Source organism: Pseudorca crassidens (genome assembly GCF_039906515.1).
Source record: "Pseudorca crassidens isolate mPseCra1 chromosome 1 unlocalized genomic scaffold, mPseCra1.hap1 SUPER_1_unloc_3, whole genome shotgun sequence".
NCBI lineage: Eukaryota > Metazoa > Chordata > Mammalia > Artiodactyla > Delphinidae > Pseudorca > Pseudorca crassidens.
Genome location: NW_027135940.1, coordinates 2,572,085 through 2,588,545, shown reverse-complemented (window position 1 = coordinate 2,588,545; position 16,461 = coordinate 2,572,085).

The window sequence follows — 16,461 nt, the reverse complement described above, 5'->3', positions numbered from 1 at the left end:
ATTAAACGCCTAAGAATATACCTGACTAGTAAGAATCTTAAAACCTATGGATTTATATGTCTCTGAAAGAGAATCAAGCGTGTGTACACCGGCATAAACGCAGCAGTGATAGGATTGGTGAGGTTCGGTGAGCAAATGCAGACCCTTTGAAGTCATATTGCATGGTACCCATTCCATGGGTCTCAACTCTCCAGGTTTAAGGGATTCTTCCTTCAGCTAAAACATGCATGTGGAGCCCAGAGTATGATCCACCGTGTGATCGGGAAACGTGTTCAAATGTGTCTCAGTTTTCGTCCCCTGATACTCGGGTGCAACATTCCAGACGCTTTACTAAGACTCTCCCCACTTGGAGAGTCAGTGCCTTTAACCTCCTGTTTGGCCCAGTTTGCAATTTCTGCGGAAAATGAACAGGAATAGGGAGAACCAATGAGAGACTAGCTGGAGGTGTCTGGACGGGCAAATTTAACTCTCATTTCCCACCAGGAAGAGGAATTAACCAAAGGCTCAGCGAGCCATGCCGGAACCACACTAGGGCCTGAAGCAATCCTGCGGTGTTGCGGCCAGCTCACAAGAAAGCCAGTTGAAAAAAGGAGCTCAGGGGCACTGTAATTCACAAACCTTCAGAGTTATAAATGACAGCTATCGTCCAAAAATATATTGAAGCAAGGCTGCCAAGAGGACTTGAAAGCGGGGAAGAATTGCAGGAAACCGATTTCAGGAGGTAGACTGGAATTGCATGTAAAGCATAGGAAAAGAGGCAGAACGTCCACAATGATGCACTTGGCCAAAAAGGGCGTATGCGTTTTTTCCTGAATATATTCAGGATAAAACGCATACGCCCTTTTTGGCCAACCAAGCAAGCTTGCAAAGGAAATCTGCACTACAATGAAGTCTCACTGCCCCCCGGTCAAAAGGGCCATCTGAAAAAAGTGTAAAATCCAGAAAGGCAGGACAGGCCATGGAGAACTGGGAGCCTTCTTATGCTGATGGGTGGGATGTAAATTGCCAACAGCCACTCTGGAGAAGTGTATGGTGTTTCCTGAAATATCTAAAAAACAAAGCAACAGAGCCTAGGGCACTTCCACTTATGGTCCTATAGCTTAGGGAAATTAAAATCAAAAAGACACAGCCACCCCAAAGTTTGGAACGGCTCTGTTTACAAGAACCTCGTTTACGGTACAAGTTCAATATCGCAGAAAGCGAAAAATGGATAAAGAAGTTGTGGTACTTACGTACAATGCAATATCACTCAGCAATGAAATCTATGTCATCAGGCCAGTAGCAGCATAATGAGTGGATTCAGGTACGATGATTCTAAGTGAAATAAATCACACAGAAAAAGAAACATCATAAGGTATGACTAATACACGGAATGTAAACATGGCTACACAGGAACTGAATTACAAAACAGAATAGGGTCTCAAATGAAGAAAACCAACTTACGCTTGCTTAAGAGGAAAGGTTAGTTGGGGTGCTGCATAAAACCAGAGATTGAAATTAGCACAGATACCTTTCCATAAGCCAAATATGTAATAGACAAGAGCTACTGCTTGCTCAACGAAGTGGACTCAACACCACATATTAAACGCCTAAGAATATACCTGACTAGTAAGAATCTTAAAACCTATGGATTTATATGTCTCCGAAAGAGAATCAAGCGTGTTTACAGCGGCATAAACGCAGCAGTGATAGGATTGGTGAGGTTCGGTGAGCAAATGCAGACCCTTTGAAGTCATATTGCATGGTACCCATTCCATGGTTCTCAACTCTCCAGGTTTAAGGGATTCTTCCTTCAGTTAAAACATGCATGTGGAACCCAGAGTATGATCCACCGTGTGATCGGGAAACGTGTTCAAATGTGTCTCAGTTTTCGTCCCCTGGTACTCGGGTGCAACATTCCAGACGCTTTACTAACAATCTCCCCACTTGGAGAGTCAGTGCCTTTAACCTCCTGTTTGGCCCAGTTTGCAATTTCTGTGGAAAATGAACAGGAATAGGGAGAACCAATGAGAGACTAGCTGGAGGTGTCTGGACGGGCAAATTTAACTCTCATTTCCCACCAGGAAGAGGAATTAACCAAAGGCTCACTGAGATATGCCGGAACCACACTAGGGCCTGAAGCAATCCTGCGGTGTTGCGGCCAGCTCACAAGAAAGCCAGTTGAAGAAAGGAGCTCAGGGGCACTGTATTTCACAATCCTGCAGAGTTATAAATGACAGCTATCGTCCAAAAATATATTGAAGTAAGGCTGCCAAGAGGACTTGAAAGCGGGGCAGAATTGCAGGAAACCGATTTCAGGAGGTAGACTGGAATTACATGTAAAGCATAGGAATAGAGGCAGAACGTCCACAATGATGCACTTGGCCAAAAGTGCGTATGCATTTTTTCCTGAATATATTCAGGAAAAAACGCATACGCCCTTTTTGGCCAACCAAGCAAGCTTGCAAAGGAAATCTGCACTACAATGAAGTCTCACTGCCCCCCAGTTAAAAGGGCTATCTGAAAAAAGTGTAAAATCCAGAAAGGCAGGACAGGCCATGGAGAACTGGGAGCCTTCTTATGCTGATGGGCGGGATGTAAATTGCCAACAGCCACTCTGGAGAAGTGTATGGTGTTTCCTGAAACATCTAAAAAACAAAGCAACAGAGCCTAGGGCACTTCCACTTATGGTCCTATAGCTTAGGGAAATTAAAATCAAAAAGACACAGCCACCCCAATGTTTGGGACGGCTCTGTTTACAAGAACCTCGTTTACAGTACAAGTTCAATATCGCAGAAAGCGAAAAATGGATAAAGTAGTTGTGGTACTTACGTACAATGCAATATCACTCAGCAATGAAATCTATGTCATCAGGCCAGTAGCAGCATAATGAGTGGATTCAGGTACAATGATTCTAAGTGAAATAAGTCACAGAGAAAAAGAAACATCATAAGGTATCACTAATACACGGAATGTAAACTTGGCTACACAGGAACTGAATTACAAAACAGAATAGGGTCTCAAATGTCGAAAACCAACTTATGCTTGCTTAAGGGGAAAGGTGAGTTGGGGTGCTGCATAAAACCAGAGATTGAAATTAGCACAGATACCTTTCCATAAGCCAAATATGTAATAGACAAGAGCTACTGCTTGCTCAACGAAGTGGACTCAACACCACATATTAAACGCCTAAGAATATACCTGACTAGTAAGAATCTTAAAACCTATGGATTTATATGTCTCTGAAAGAGAATCAAGCGTGTGTACAGCGGCATAAACGCAGCAGTGATAGGATTGGTGAGGTTCGGTGAGCAAATGCAGACCCTTTGAAGTCATATTGCATGGTACCCATTCCATGGGTCTCAACTCTCCAGGTTTAAGGGATTCTTCCTTCAGCTAAAACATGCATGTGGAGCCCAGAGTATGATCCACCGTGTGATCGGGAAACGTGTTCAAATGTGTCTCAGTTTTCGTCCCCTGATACTCGGGTGCAACATTCCAGACGCTTTACTAAGACTCTCCCCACTTGGAGAGTCAGTGCCTTTAACCTCCTGTTTGGCCCAGTTTGCAATTTCTGCGGAAAATGAACAGGAATAGGGAGAACCAATGAGAGACTAGCTGGAGGTGTCTGGACGGGCAAATTTAACTCTCATTTCCCACCAGGAAGAGGAATTAACCAAAGGCTCAGCGAGCCATGCCGGAACCACACTAGGGCCTGAAGCAATCCTGCGGTGTTGCGGCCAGCTCACAAGAAAGCCAGTTGAAAAAAGGAGCTCAGGGGCACTGTAATTCACAAACCTTCAGAGTTATAAATGACAGCTATCGTCCAAAAATATATTGAAGCAAGGCTGCCAAGAGGACTTGAAAGCGGGGAAGAATTGCAGGAAACCGATTTCAGGAGGTAGACTGGAATTGCATGTAAAGCATAGGAAAAGAGGCAGAACGTCCACAATGATGCACTTGGCCAAAAAGGGCGTATGCGTTTTTTCCTGAATATATTCAGGATAAAACGCATACGCCCTTTTTGGCCAACCAAGCAAGCTTGCAAAGGAAATCTGCACTACAATGAAGTCTCACTGCCCCCCGGTCAAAAGGGCCATCTGAAAAAAGTGTAAAATCCAGAAAGGCAGGACAGGCCATGGAGAACTGGGAGCCTTCTTATGCTGATGGGTGGGATGTAAATTGCCAACAGCCACTCTGGAGAAGTGTATGGTGTTTCCTGAAATATCTAAAAAACAAAGCAACAGAGCCTAGGGCACTTCCACTTATGGTCCTATAGCTTAGGGAAATTAAAATCAAAAAGACACAGCCACCCCAATGTTTGGGACGGCTCTGTTTACAAGAACCTCGTTTACGGTACAAGTTCAATATCGCAGAAAGCGAAAAATGGATAAAGAAGTTGTGGTACTTACGTACAATGCAATATCACTCAGCAATGAAATCTATGTCATCAGGCCAGTAGCAGCATAATGAGTGGATTCAGGTACAATGATTCTAAGTGAAATAAGTCACAGAGAAAAAGAAACATCATAAGGTATCACTAATACACGGAATGTAAACTTGGCTACACAGGAACTGAATTACAAAACAGAATAGGGTCTCAAATGTCGAAAACCAACTTATGCTTGCTTAAGGGGAAAGGTGAGTTGGGGTGCTGCATAAAACCAGAGATTGAAATTAGCACAGATACCTTTCCATAAGCCAAATATGTAATAGACAAGAGCTACTGCTTGCTCAACGAAGTGGACTCAACACCACATATTAAACGCCTAAGAATATACCTGACTAGTAAGAATCTTAAAACCTATGGATTTATATGTCTCTGAAAGAGAATCAAGCGTGTGTACAGCGGCATAAACGCAGCAGTGATAGGATTGGTGAGGTTCGGTGAGCAAATGCAGACCCTTTGAAGTCATATTGCATGGTACCCATTCCATGGGTCTCAACTCTCCAGGTTTAAGGGATTCTTCCTTCAGCTAAAACATGCATGTGGAGCCCAGAGTATGATCCACCGTGTGATCGGGAAACGTGTTCAAATGTGTCTCAGTTTTCGTCCCCTGATACTCGGGTGCAACATTCCAGACGCTTTACTAAGACTCTCCCCACTTGGAGAGTCAGTGCCTTTAACCTCCTGTTTGGCCCAGTTTGCAATTTCTGCGGAAAATGAACAGGAATAGGGAGAACCAATGAGAGACTAGCTGGAGGTGTCTGGACGGGCAAATTTAACTCTCATTTCCCACCAGGAAGAGGAATTAACCAAAGGCTCAGCGAGCCATGCCGGAACCACACTAGGGCCTGAAGCAATCCTGCGGTGTTGCGGCCAGCTCACAAGAAAGCCAGTTGAAAAAAGGAGCTCAGGGGCACTGTAATTCACAAACCTTCAGAGTTATAAATGACAGCTATCGTCCAAAAATATATTGAAGCAAGGCTGCCAAGAGGACTTGAAAGCGGGGAAGAATTGCAGGAAACCGATTTCAGGAGGTAGACTGGAATTGCATGTAAAGCATAGGAAAAGAGGCAGAACGTCCACAATGATGCACTTGGCCAAAAAGGGCGTATGCGTTTTTTCCTGAATATATTCAGGATAAAACGCATACGCCCTTTTTGGCCAACCAAGCAAGCTTGCAAAGGAAATCTGCACTACAATGAAGTCTCACTGCCCCCCGGTCAAAAGGGCCATCTGAAAAAAGTGTAAAATCCAGAAAGGCAGGACAGGCCATGGAGAACTGGGAGCCTTCTTATGCTGATGGGTGGGATGTAAATTGCCAACAGCCACTCTGGAGAAGTGTATGGTGTTTCCTGAAATATCTAAAAAACAAAGCAACAGAGCCTAGGGCACTTCCACTTATGGTCCTATAGCTTAGGGAAATTAAAATCAAAAAGACACAGCCACCCCAAAGTTTGGAACGGCTCTGTTTACAAGAACCTCGTTTACGGTACAAGTTCAATATCGCAGAAAGCGAAAAATGGATAAAGAAGTTGTGGTACTTACGTACAATGCAATATCACTCAGCAATGAAATCTATGTCATCAGGCCAGTAGCAGCATAATGAGTGGATTCAGGTACGATGATTCTAAGTGAAATAAATCACACAGAAAAAGAAACATCATAAGGTATGACTAATACACGGAATGTAAACATGGCTACACAGGAACTGAATTACAAAACAGAATAGGGTCTCAAATGAAGAAAACCAACTTACGCTTGCTTAAGAGGAAAGGTTAGTTGGGGTGCTGCATAAAACCAGAGATTGAAATTAGCACAGATACCTTTCCATAAGCCAAATATGTAATAGACAAGAGCTACTGCTTGCTCAACGAAGTGGACTCAACACCACATATTAAACGCCTAAGAATATACCTGACTAGTAAGAATCTTAAAACCTATGGATTTATATGTCTCCGAAAGAGAATCAAGCGTGTTTACAGCGGCATAAACGCAGCAGTGATAGGATTGGTGAGGTTCGGTGAGCAAATGCAGACCCTTTGAAGTCATATTGCATGGTACCCATTCCATGGGTCTCAACTCTCCAGGTTTAAGGGATTCTTCCTTCAGTTAAAACATGCATGTGGAACCCAGAGTATGATCCACCGTGTGATCGGGAAACGTGTTCAAATGTGTCTCAGTTTTCGTCCCCTGGTACTCGGGTGCAACATTCCAGACGCTTTACTAACAATCTCCCCACTTGGAGAGTCAGTGCCTTTAACCTCCTGTTTGGCCCAGTTTGCAATTTCTGTGGAAAATGAACAGGAATAGGGAGAACCAATGAGAGACTAGCTGGAGGTGTCTGGACGGGCAAATTTAACTCTCATTTCCCACCAGGAAGAGGAATTAACCAAAGGCTCACTGAGATATGCCGGAACCACACTAGGGCCTGAAGCAATCCTGCGGTGTTGCGGCCAGCTCACAAGAAAGCCAGTTGAAGAAAGGAGCTCAGGGGCACTGTATTTCACAATCCTGCAGAGTTATAAATGACAGCTATCGTCCAAAAATATATTGAAGTAAGGCTGCCAAGAGGACTTGAAAGCGGGGCAGAATTGCAGGAAACCGATTTCAGGAGGTAGACTGGAATTACATGTAAAGCATAGGAAAAGAGGCAGAACGTCCACAATGATGCACTTGGCCAAAAGGGCGTATGCATTTTTTCCTGAATATATTCAGGAAAAAACGCATACGCCCTTTTTGGCCAACCAAGCAAGCTTGCAAAGGAAATCTGCACTACAATGAAGTCTCACTGCCCCCCAGTTAAAAGGGCTATCTGAAAAAAGTGTAAAATCCAGAAAGGCAGGACAGGCCATGGAGAACTGGGAGCCTTCTTATGCTGATGGGCGGGATGTAAATTGCCAACAGCCACTCTGGAGAAGTGTATGGTGTTTCCTGAAACATCTAAAAAACAAAGCAACAGAGCCTAGGGCACTTCCACTTATGGTCCTATAGATTAGGGAAATTAAAATCAAAAAGACACAGCCACCCCAATGTTTGGGACGGCTCTGTTTACAAGAACCTCGTTTACGGTACAAGTTCAATATCGCAGAAAGCGAAAAATGGATAAAGAAGTTGTGGTACTTACGTACAATGCAATATCACTCAGCAATGAAATCTATGTCATCAGGCCAGTAGCAGCATAATGAGTGGATTCAGGTACAATGATTCTAAGTGAAATAAGTCACAGAGAAAAAGAAACATCATAAGGTATCACTAATACACGGAATGTAAACTTGGCTACACAGGAACTGAATTACAAAACAGAATAGGGTCTCAAATGTCGAAAACCAACTTATGCTTGCTTAAGGGGAAAGGTGAGTTGGGGTGCTGCATAAAACCAGAGATTGAAATTAGCACAGATACCTTTCCATAAGCCAAATATGTAATAGACAAGAGCTACTGCTTGCTCAACGAAGTGGACTCAACACCACATATTAAACGCCTAAGAATATACCTGACTAGTAAGAATCTTAAAACCTATGGATTTATATGTCTCCGAAAGAGAATCAAGCGTGTTTACAGCGGCATAAACGCAGCAGTGATAGGATTGGTGAGGTTCGGTGAGCAAATGCAGACCCTTTGAAGTCATATTGCATGGTACCCATTCCATGGTTCTCAACTCTCCAGGTTTAAGGGATTCTTCCTTCAGTTAAAACATGCATGTGGAACCCAGAGTATGATCCACCGTGTGATCGGGAAACGTGTTCAAATGTGTCTCAGTTTTCGTCCCCTGGTACTCGGGTGCAACATTCCAGACGCTTTACTAACAATCTCCCCACTTGGAGAGTCAGTGCCTTTAACCTCCTGTTTGGCCCAGTTTGCAATTTCTGTGGAAAATGAACAGGAATAGGGAGAACCAATGAGAGACTAGCTGGAGGTGTCTGGACGGGCAAATTTAACTCTCATTTCCCACCAGGAAGAGGAATTAACCAAAGGCTCACTGAGATATGCCGGAACCACACTAGGGCCTGAAGCAATCCTGCGGTGTTGCGGCCAGCTCACAAGAAAGCCAGTTGAAGAAAGGAGCTCAGGGGCACTGTATTTCACAATCCTGCAGAGTTATAAATGACAGCTATCGTCCAAAAATATATTGAAGTAAGGCTGCCAAGAGGACTTGAAAGCGGGGCAGAATTGCAGGAAACCGATTTCAGGAGGTAGACTGGAATTACATGTAAAGCATAGGAATAGAGGCAGAACGTCCACAATGATGCACTTGGCCAAAAGTGCGTATGCATTTTTTCCTGAATATATTCAGGAAAAAACGCATACGCCCTTTTTGGCCAACCAAGCAAGCTTGCAAAGGAAATCTGCACTACAATGAAGTCTCACTGCCCCCCAGTTAAAAGGGCTATCTGAAAAAAGTGTAAAATCCAGAAAGGCAGGACAGGCCATGGAGAACTGGGAGCCTTCTTATGCTGATGGGCGGGATGTAAATTGCCAACAGCCACTCTGGAGAAGTGTATGGTGTTTCCTGAAACATCTAAAAAACAAAGCAACAGAGCCTAGGGCACTTCCACTTATGGTCCTATAGCTTAGGGAAATTAAAATCAAAAAGACACAGCCACCCCAATGTTTGGGACGGCTCTGTTTACAAGAACCTCGTTTACGGTACAAGTTCAATATCGCAGAAAGCGAAAAATGGATAAAGTAGTTGTGGTACTTACGTACAATGCAATATCACTCAGCAATGAAATCTATGTCATCAGGCCAGTAGCAGCATAATGAGTGGATTCAGGTACAATGATTCTAAGTGAAATAAGTCACAGAGAAAAAGAAACATCATAAGGTATCACTAATACACGGAATGTAAACTTGGCTACACAGGAACTGAATTACAAAACAGAATAGGGTCTCAAATGTCGAAAACCAACTTATGCTTGCTTAAGGGGAAAGGTGAGTTGGGGTGCTGCATAAAACCAGAGATTGAAATTAGCACAGATACCTTTCCATAAGCCAAATATGTAATAGACAAGAGCTACTGCTTGCTCAACGAAGTGGACTCAACACCACATATTAAACGCCTAAGAATATACCTGACTAGTAAGAATCTTAAAACCTATGGATTTATATGTCTCTGAAAGAGAATCAAGCGTGTGTACAGCGGCATAAACGCAGCAGTGATAGGATTGGTGAGGTTCGGTGAGCAAATGCAGACCCTTTGAAGTCATATTGCATGGTACCCATTCCATGGGTCTCAACTCTCCAGGTTTAAGGGATTCTTCCTTCAGCTAAAACATGCATGTGGAGCCCAGAGTATGATCCACCGTGTGATCGGGAAACGTGTTCAAATGTGTCTCAGTTTTCGTCCCCTGATACTCGGGTGCAACATTCCAGACGCTTTACTAAGACTCTCCCCACTTGGAGAGTCAGTGCCTTTAACCTCCTGTTTGGCCCAGTTTGCAATTTCTGCGGAAAATGAACAGGAATAGGGAGAACCAATGAGAGACTAGCTGGAGGTGTCTGGACGGGCAAATTTAACTCTCATTTCCCACCAGGAAGAGGAATTAACCAAAGGCTCAGCGAGCCATGCCGGAACCACACTAGGGCCTGAAGCAATCCTGCGGTGTTGCGGCCAGCTCACAAGAAAGCCAGTTGAAAAAAGGAGCTCAGGGGCACTGTAATTCACAAACCTTCAGAGTTATAAATGACAGCTATCGTCCAAAAATATATTGAAGCAAGGCTGCCAAGAGGACTTGAAAGCGGGGAAGAATTGCAGGAAACCGATTTCAGGAGGTAGACTGGAATTGCATGTAAAGCATAGGAAAAGAGGCAGAACGTCCACAATGATGCACTTGGCCAAAAAGGGCGTATGCGTTTTTTCCTGAATATATTCAGGATAAAACGCATACGCCCTTTTTGGCCAACCAAGCAAGCTTGCAAAGGAAATCTGCACTACAATGAAGTCTCACTGCCCCCCGGTCAAAAGGGCCATCTGAAAAAAGTGTAAAATCCAGAAAGGCAGGACAGGCCATGGAGAACTGGGAGCCTTCTTATGCTGATGGGTGGGATGTAAATTGCCAACAGCCACTCTGGAGAAGTGTATGGTGTTTCCTGAAATATCTAAAAAACAAAGCAACAGAGCCTAGGGCACTTCCACTTATGGTCCTATAGCTTAGGGAAATTAAAATCAAAAAGACACAGCCACCCCAATGTTTGGGACGGCTCTGTTTACAAGAACCTCGTTTACGGTACAAGTTCAATATCGCAGAAAGCGAAAAATGGATAAAGAAGTTGTGGTACTTACGTACAATGCAATATCACTCAGCAATGAAATCTATGTCATCAGGCCAGTAGCAGCATAATGAGTGGATTCAGGTACAATGATTCTAAGTGAAATAAGTCACAGAGAAAAAGAAACATCATAAGGTATCACTAATACACGGAATGTAAACTTGGCTACACAGGAACTGAATTACAAAACAGAATAGGGTCTCAAATGTCGAAAACCAACTTATGCTTGCTTAAGGGGAAAGGTGAGTTGGGGTGCTGCATAAAACCAGAGATTGAAATTAGCACAGATACCTTTCCATAAGCCAAATATGTAATAGACAAGAGCTACTGCTTGCTCAACGAAGTGGACTCAACACCACATATTAAACGCCTAAGAATATACCTGACTAGTAAGAATCTTAAAACCTATGGATTTATATGTCTCTGAAAGAGAATCAAGCGTGTGTACAGCGGCATAAACGCAGCAGTGATAGGATTGGTGAGGTTCGGTGAGCAAATGCAGACCCTTTGAAGTCATATTGCATGGTACCCATTCCATGGGTCTCAACTCTCCAGGTTTAAGGGATTCTTCCTTCAGCTAAAACATGCATGTGGAGCCCAGAGTATGATCCACCGTGTGATCGGGAAACGTGTTCAAATGTGTCTCAGTTTTCGTCCCCTGATACTCGGGTGCAACATTCCAGACGCTTTACTAAGACTCTCCCCACTTGGAGAGTCAGTGCCTTTAACCTCCTGTTTGGCCCAGTTTGCAATTTCTGCGGAAAATGAACAGGAATAGGGAGAACCAATGAGAGACTAGCTGGAGGTGTCTGGACGGGCAAATTTAACTCTCATTTCCCACCAGGAAGAGGAATTAACCAAAGGCTCAGCGAGCCATGCCGGAACCACACTAGGGCCTGAAGCAATCCTGCGGTGTTGCGGCCAGCTCACAAGAAAGCCAGTTGAAAAAAGGAGCTCAGGGGCACTGTAATTCACAAACCTTCAGAGTTATAAATGACAGCTATCGTCCAAAAATATATTGAAGCAAGGCTGCCAAGAGGACTTGAAAGCGGGGAAGAATTGCAGGAAACCGATTTCAGGAGGTAGACTGGAATTGCATGTAAAGCATAGGAAAAGAGGCAGAACGTCCACAATGATGCACTTGGCCAAAAAGGGCGTATGCGTTTTTTCCTGAATATATTCAGGATAAAACGCATACGCCCTTTTTGGCCAACCAAGCAAGCTTGCAAAGGAAATCTGCACTACAATGAAGTCTCACTGCCCCCCGGTCAAAAGGGCCATCTGAAAAAAGTGTAAAATCCAGAAAGGCAGGACAGGCCATGGAGAACTGGGAGCCTTCTTATGCTGATGGGTGGGATGTAAATTGCCAACAGCCACTCTGGAGAAGTGTATGGTGTTTCCTGAAATATCTAAAAAACAAAGCAACAGAGCCTAGGGCACTTCCACTTATGGTCCTATAGCTTAGGGAAATTAAAATCAAAAAGACACAGCCACCCCAAAGTTTGGAACGGCTCTGTTTACAAGAACCTCGTTTACGGTACAAGTTCAATATCGCAGAAAGCGAAAAATGGATAAAGAAGTTGTGGTACTTACGTACAATGCAATATCACTCAGCAATGAAATCTATGTCATCAGGCCAGTAGCAGCATAATGAGTGGATTCAGGTACGATGATTCTAAGTGAAATAAATCACACAGAAAAAGAAACATCATAAGGTATGACTAATACACGGAATGTAAACATGGCTACACAGGAACTGAATTACAAAACAGAATAGGGTCTCAAATGAAGAAAACCAACTTACGCTTGCTTAAGAGGAAAGGTTAGTTGGGGTGCTGCATAAAACCAGAGATTGAAATTAGCACAGATACCTTTCCATAAGCCAAATATGTAATAGACAAGAGCTACTGCTTGCTCAACGAAGTGGACTCAACACCACATATTAAACGCCTAAGAATATACCTGACTAGTAAGAATCTTAAAACCTATGGATTTATATGTCTCCGAAAGAGAATCAAGCGTGTTTACAGCGGCATAAACGCAGCAGTGATAGGATTGGTGAGGTTCGGTGAGCAAATGCAGACCCTTTGAAGTCATATTGCATGGTACCCATTCCATGGTTCTCAACTCTCCAGGTTTAAGGGATTCTTCCTTCAGTTAAAACATGCATGTGGAACCCAGAGTATGATCCACCGTGTGATCGGGAAACGTGTTCAAATGTGTCTCAGTTTTCGTCCCCTGGTACTCGGGTGCAACATTCCAGACGCTTTACTAACAATCTCCCCACTTGGAGAGTCAGTGCCTTTAACCTCCTGTTTGGCCCAGTTTGCAATTTCTGTGGAAAATGAACAGGAATAGGGAGAACCAATGAGAGACTAGCTGGAGGTGTCTGGACGGGCAAATTTAACTCTCATTTCCCACCAGGAAGAGGAATTAACCAAAGGCTCACTGAGATATGCCGGAACCACACTAGGGCCTGAAGCAATCCTGCGGTGTTGCGGCCAGCTCACAAGAAAGCCAGTTGAAGAAAGGAGCTCAGGGGCACTGTATTTCACAATCCTGCAGAGTTATAAATGACAGCTATCGTCCAAAAATATATTGAAGTAAGGCTGCCAAGAGGACTTGAAAGCGGGGCAGAATTGCAGGAAACCGATTTCAGGAGGTAGACTGGAATTACATGTAAAGCATAGGAAAAGAGGCAGAACGTCCACAATGATGCACTTGGCCAAAAGGGCGTATGCATTTTTTCCTGAATATATTCAGGAAAAAACGCATACGCCCTTTTTGGCCAACCAAGCAAGCTTGCAAAGGAAATCTGCACTACAATGAAGTCTCACTGCCCCCCAGTTAAAAGGGCTATCTGAAAAAAGTGTAAAATCCAGAAAGGCAGGACAGGCCATGGAGAACTGGGAGCCTTCTTATGCTGATGGGCGGGATGTAAATTGCCAACAGCCACTCTGGAGAAGTGTATGGTGTTTCCTGAAACATCTAAAAAACAAAGCAACAGAGCCTAGGGCACTTCCACTTATGGTCCTATAGATTAGGGAAATTAAAATCAAAAAGACACAGCCACCCCAATGTTTGGGACGGCTCTGTTTACAAGAACCTCGTTTACGGTACAAGTTCAATATCGCAGAAAGCGAAAAATGGATAAAGAAGTTGTGGTACTTACGTACAATGCAATATCACTCAGCAATGAAATCTATGTCATCAGGCCAGTAGCAGCATAATGAGTGGATTCAGGTACAATGATTCTAAGTGAAATAAGTCACAGAGAAAAAGAAACATCATAAGGTATCACTAATACACGGAATGTAAACTTGGCTACACAGGAACTGAATTACAAAACAGAATAGGGTCTCAAATGTCGAAAACCAACTTATGCTTGCTTAAGGGGAAAGGTGAGTTGGGGTGCTGCATAAAACCAGAGATTGAAATTAGCACAGATACCTTTCCATAAGCCAAATATGTAATAGACAAGAGCTACTGCTTGCTCAACGAAGTGGACTCAACACCACATATTAAACGCCTAAGAATATACCTGACTAGTAAGAATCTTAAAACCTATGGATTTATATGTCTCTGAAAGAGAATCAAGCGTGTGTACAGCGGCATAAACGCAGCAGTGATAGGATTCGTGAGGTTCGGTGAGCAAATGCAGACCCTTTGAAGTCATATTGCATGGTACCCATTCCATGGGTCTCAACTCTCCAGGTTTAAGGGATTCTTCCTTCAGCTAAAACATGCATGTGGAGCCCAGAGTATGATCCACCGTGTGATCGGGAAACGTGTTCAAATGTGTCTCAGTTTTCGTCCCCTGATACTCGGGTGCAACATTCCAGACGCTTTACTAAGACTCTCCCCACTTGGAGAGTCAGTGCCTTTAACCTCCTGTTTGGCCCAGTTTGCAATTTCTGCGGAAAATGAACAGGAATAGGGAGAACCAATGAGAGACTAGCTGGAGGTGTCTGGACGGGCAAATTTAACTCTCATTTCCCACCAGGAAGAGGAATTAACCAAAGGCTCAGCGAGCCATGCCGGAACCACACTAGGGCCTGAAGCAATCCTGCGGTGTTGCGGCCAGCTCACAAGAAAGCCAGTTGAAAAAAGGAGCTCAGGGGCACTGTAATTCACAAACCTTCAGAGTTATAAATGACAGCTATCGTCCAAAAATATATTGAAGCAAGGCTGCCAAGAGGACTTGAAAGCGGGGAAGAATTGCAGGAAACCGATTTCAGGAGGTAGACTGGAATTGCATGTAAAGCATAGGAAAAGAGGCAGAACGTCCACAATGATGCACTTGGCCAAAAAGGGCGTATGCGTTTTTTCCTGAATATATTCAGGATAAAACGCATACGCCCTTTTTGGCCAACCAAGCAAGCTTGCAAAGGAAATCTGCACTACAATGAAGTCTCACTGCCCCCCGGTCAAAAGGGCCATCTGAAAAAAGTGTAAAATCCAGAAAGGCAGGACAGGCCATGGAGAACTGGGAGCCTTCTTATGCTGATGGGTGGGATGTAAATTGCCAACAGCCACTCTGGAGAAGTGTATGGTGTTTCCTGAAATATCTAAAAAACAAAGCAACAGAGCCTAGGGCACTTCCACTTATGGTCCTATAGCTTAGGGAAATTAAAATCAAAAAGACACAGCCACCCCAAAGTTTGGAACGGCTCTGTTTACAAGAACCTCGTTTACGGTACAAGTTCAATATCGCAGAAAGCGAAAAATGGATAAAGAAGTTGTGGTACTTACGTACAATGCAATATCACTCAGCAATGAAATCTATGTCATCAGGCCAGTAGCAGCATAATGAGTGGATTCAGGTACGATGATTCTAAGTGAAATAAATCACACAGAAAAAGAAACATCATAAGGTATGACTAATACACGGAATGTAAACATGGCTACACAGGAACTGAATTACAAAACAGAATAGGGTCTCAAATGAAGAAAACCAACTTACGCTTCCTTAAGAGGAAAGGTTAGTTGGGGTGCTGCATAAAACCAGAGATTGAAATTAGCACAGATACCTTTCCATAAGCCAAATATGTAATAGACAAGAGCTACTGCTTGCTCAACGAAGTGGACTCAACACCCCATATTAAACGCCTAAGAATATACCTGACTAGTAAGAATCTTAAAACCTATGGATTTATATGTCTCCGAAAGAGAATCAAGCGTGTTTACAGCGGCATAAACGCAGCAGTGATAGGATTGGTGAGGTTCGGTGAGCAAATGCAGACCCTTTGAAGTCATATTGCATGGTACCCATTCCATGGTTCTCAACTCTCCAGGTTTAAGGGATTCTTCCTTCAGTTAAAACATGCATGTGGAACCCAGAGTATGATCCACCGTGTGATCGGGAAACGTGTTCAAATGTGTGTCAGTTTTCGTCCCCTGGTACTCGGGTGCAACATTCCAGACGCTTTACTAACAATCTCCCCACTTGGAGAGTCAGTGCCTTTAACCTCCTGTTTGGCCCAGTTTGCAATTTCTGTGGAAAATGAACAAGAATAGGGAGAACCAATGAGAGACTAGCTGGAGGTGTCTGGACGGGCAAATTTAACTCTCATTTCCCACCAGGAAGAGGAATTAACCAAAGGCTCACTGAGATATGCCGGAACCACACTAGGGCATGAAGCAATCCTGCGGTGTTGCGGCCAGCTCACAAGAAAGCGAGTTGAAGAAAGGAGCTCAGGGGCACTGTCATTCACAAACCTGCAGAGTTATACATGACAGCTATCGTCCAAAAATATATTGAAGTA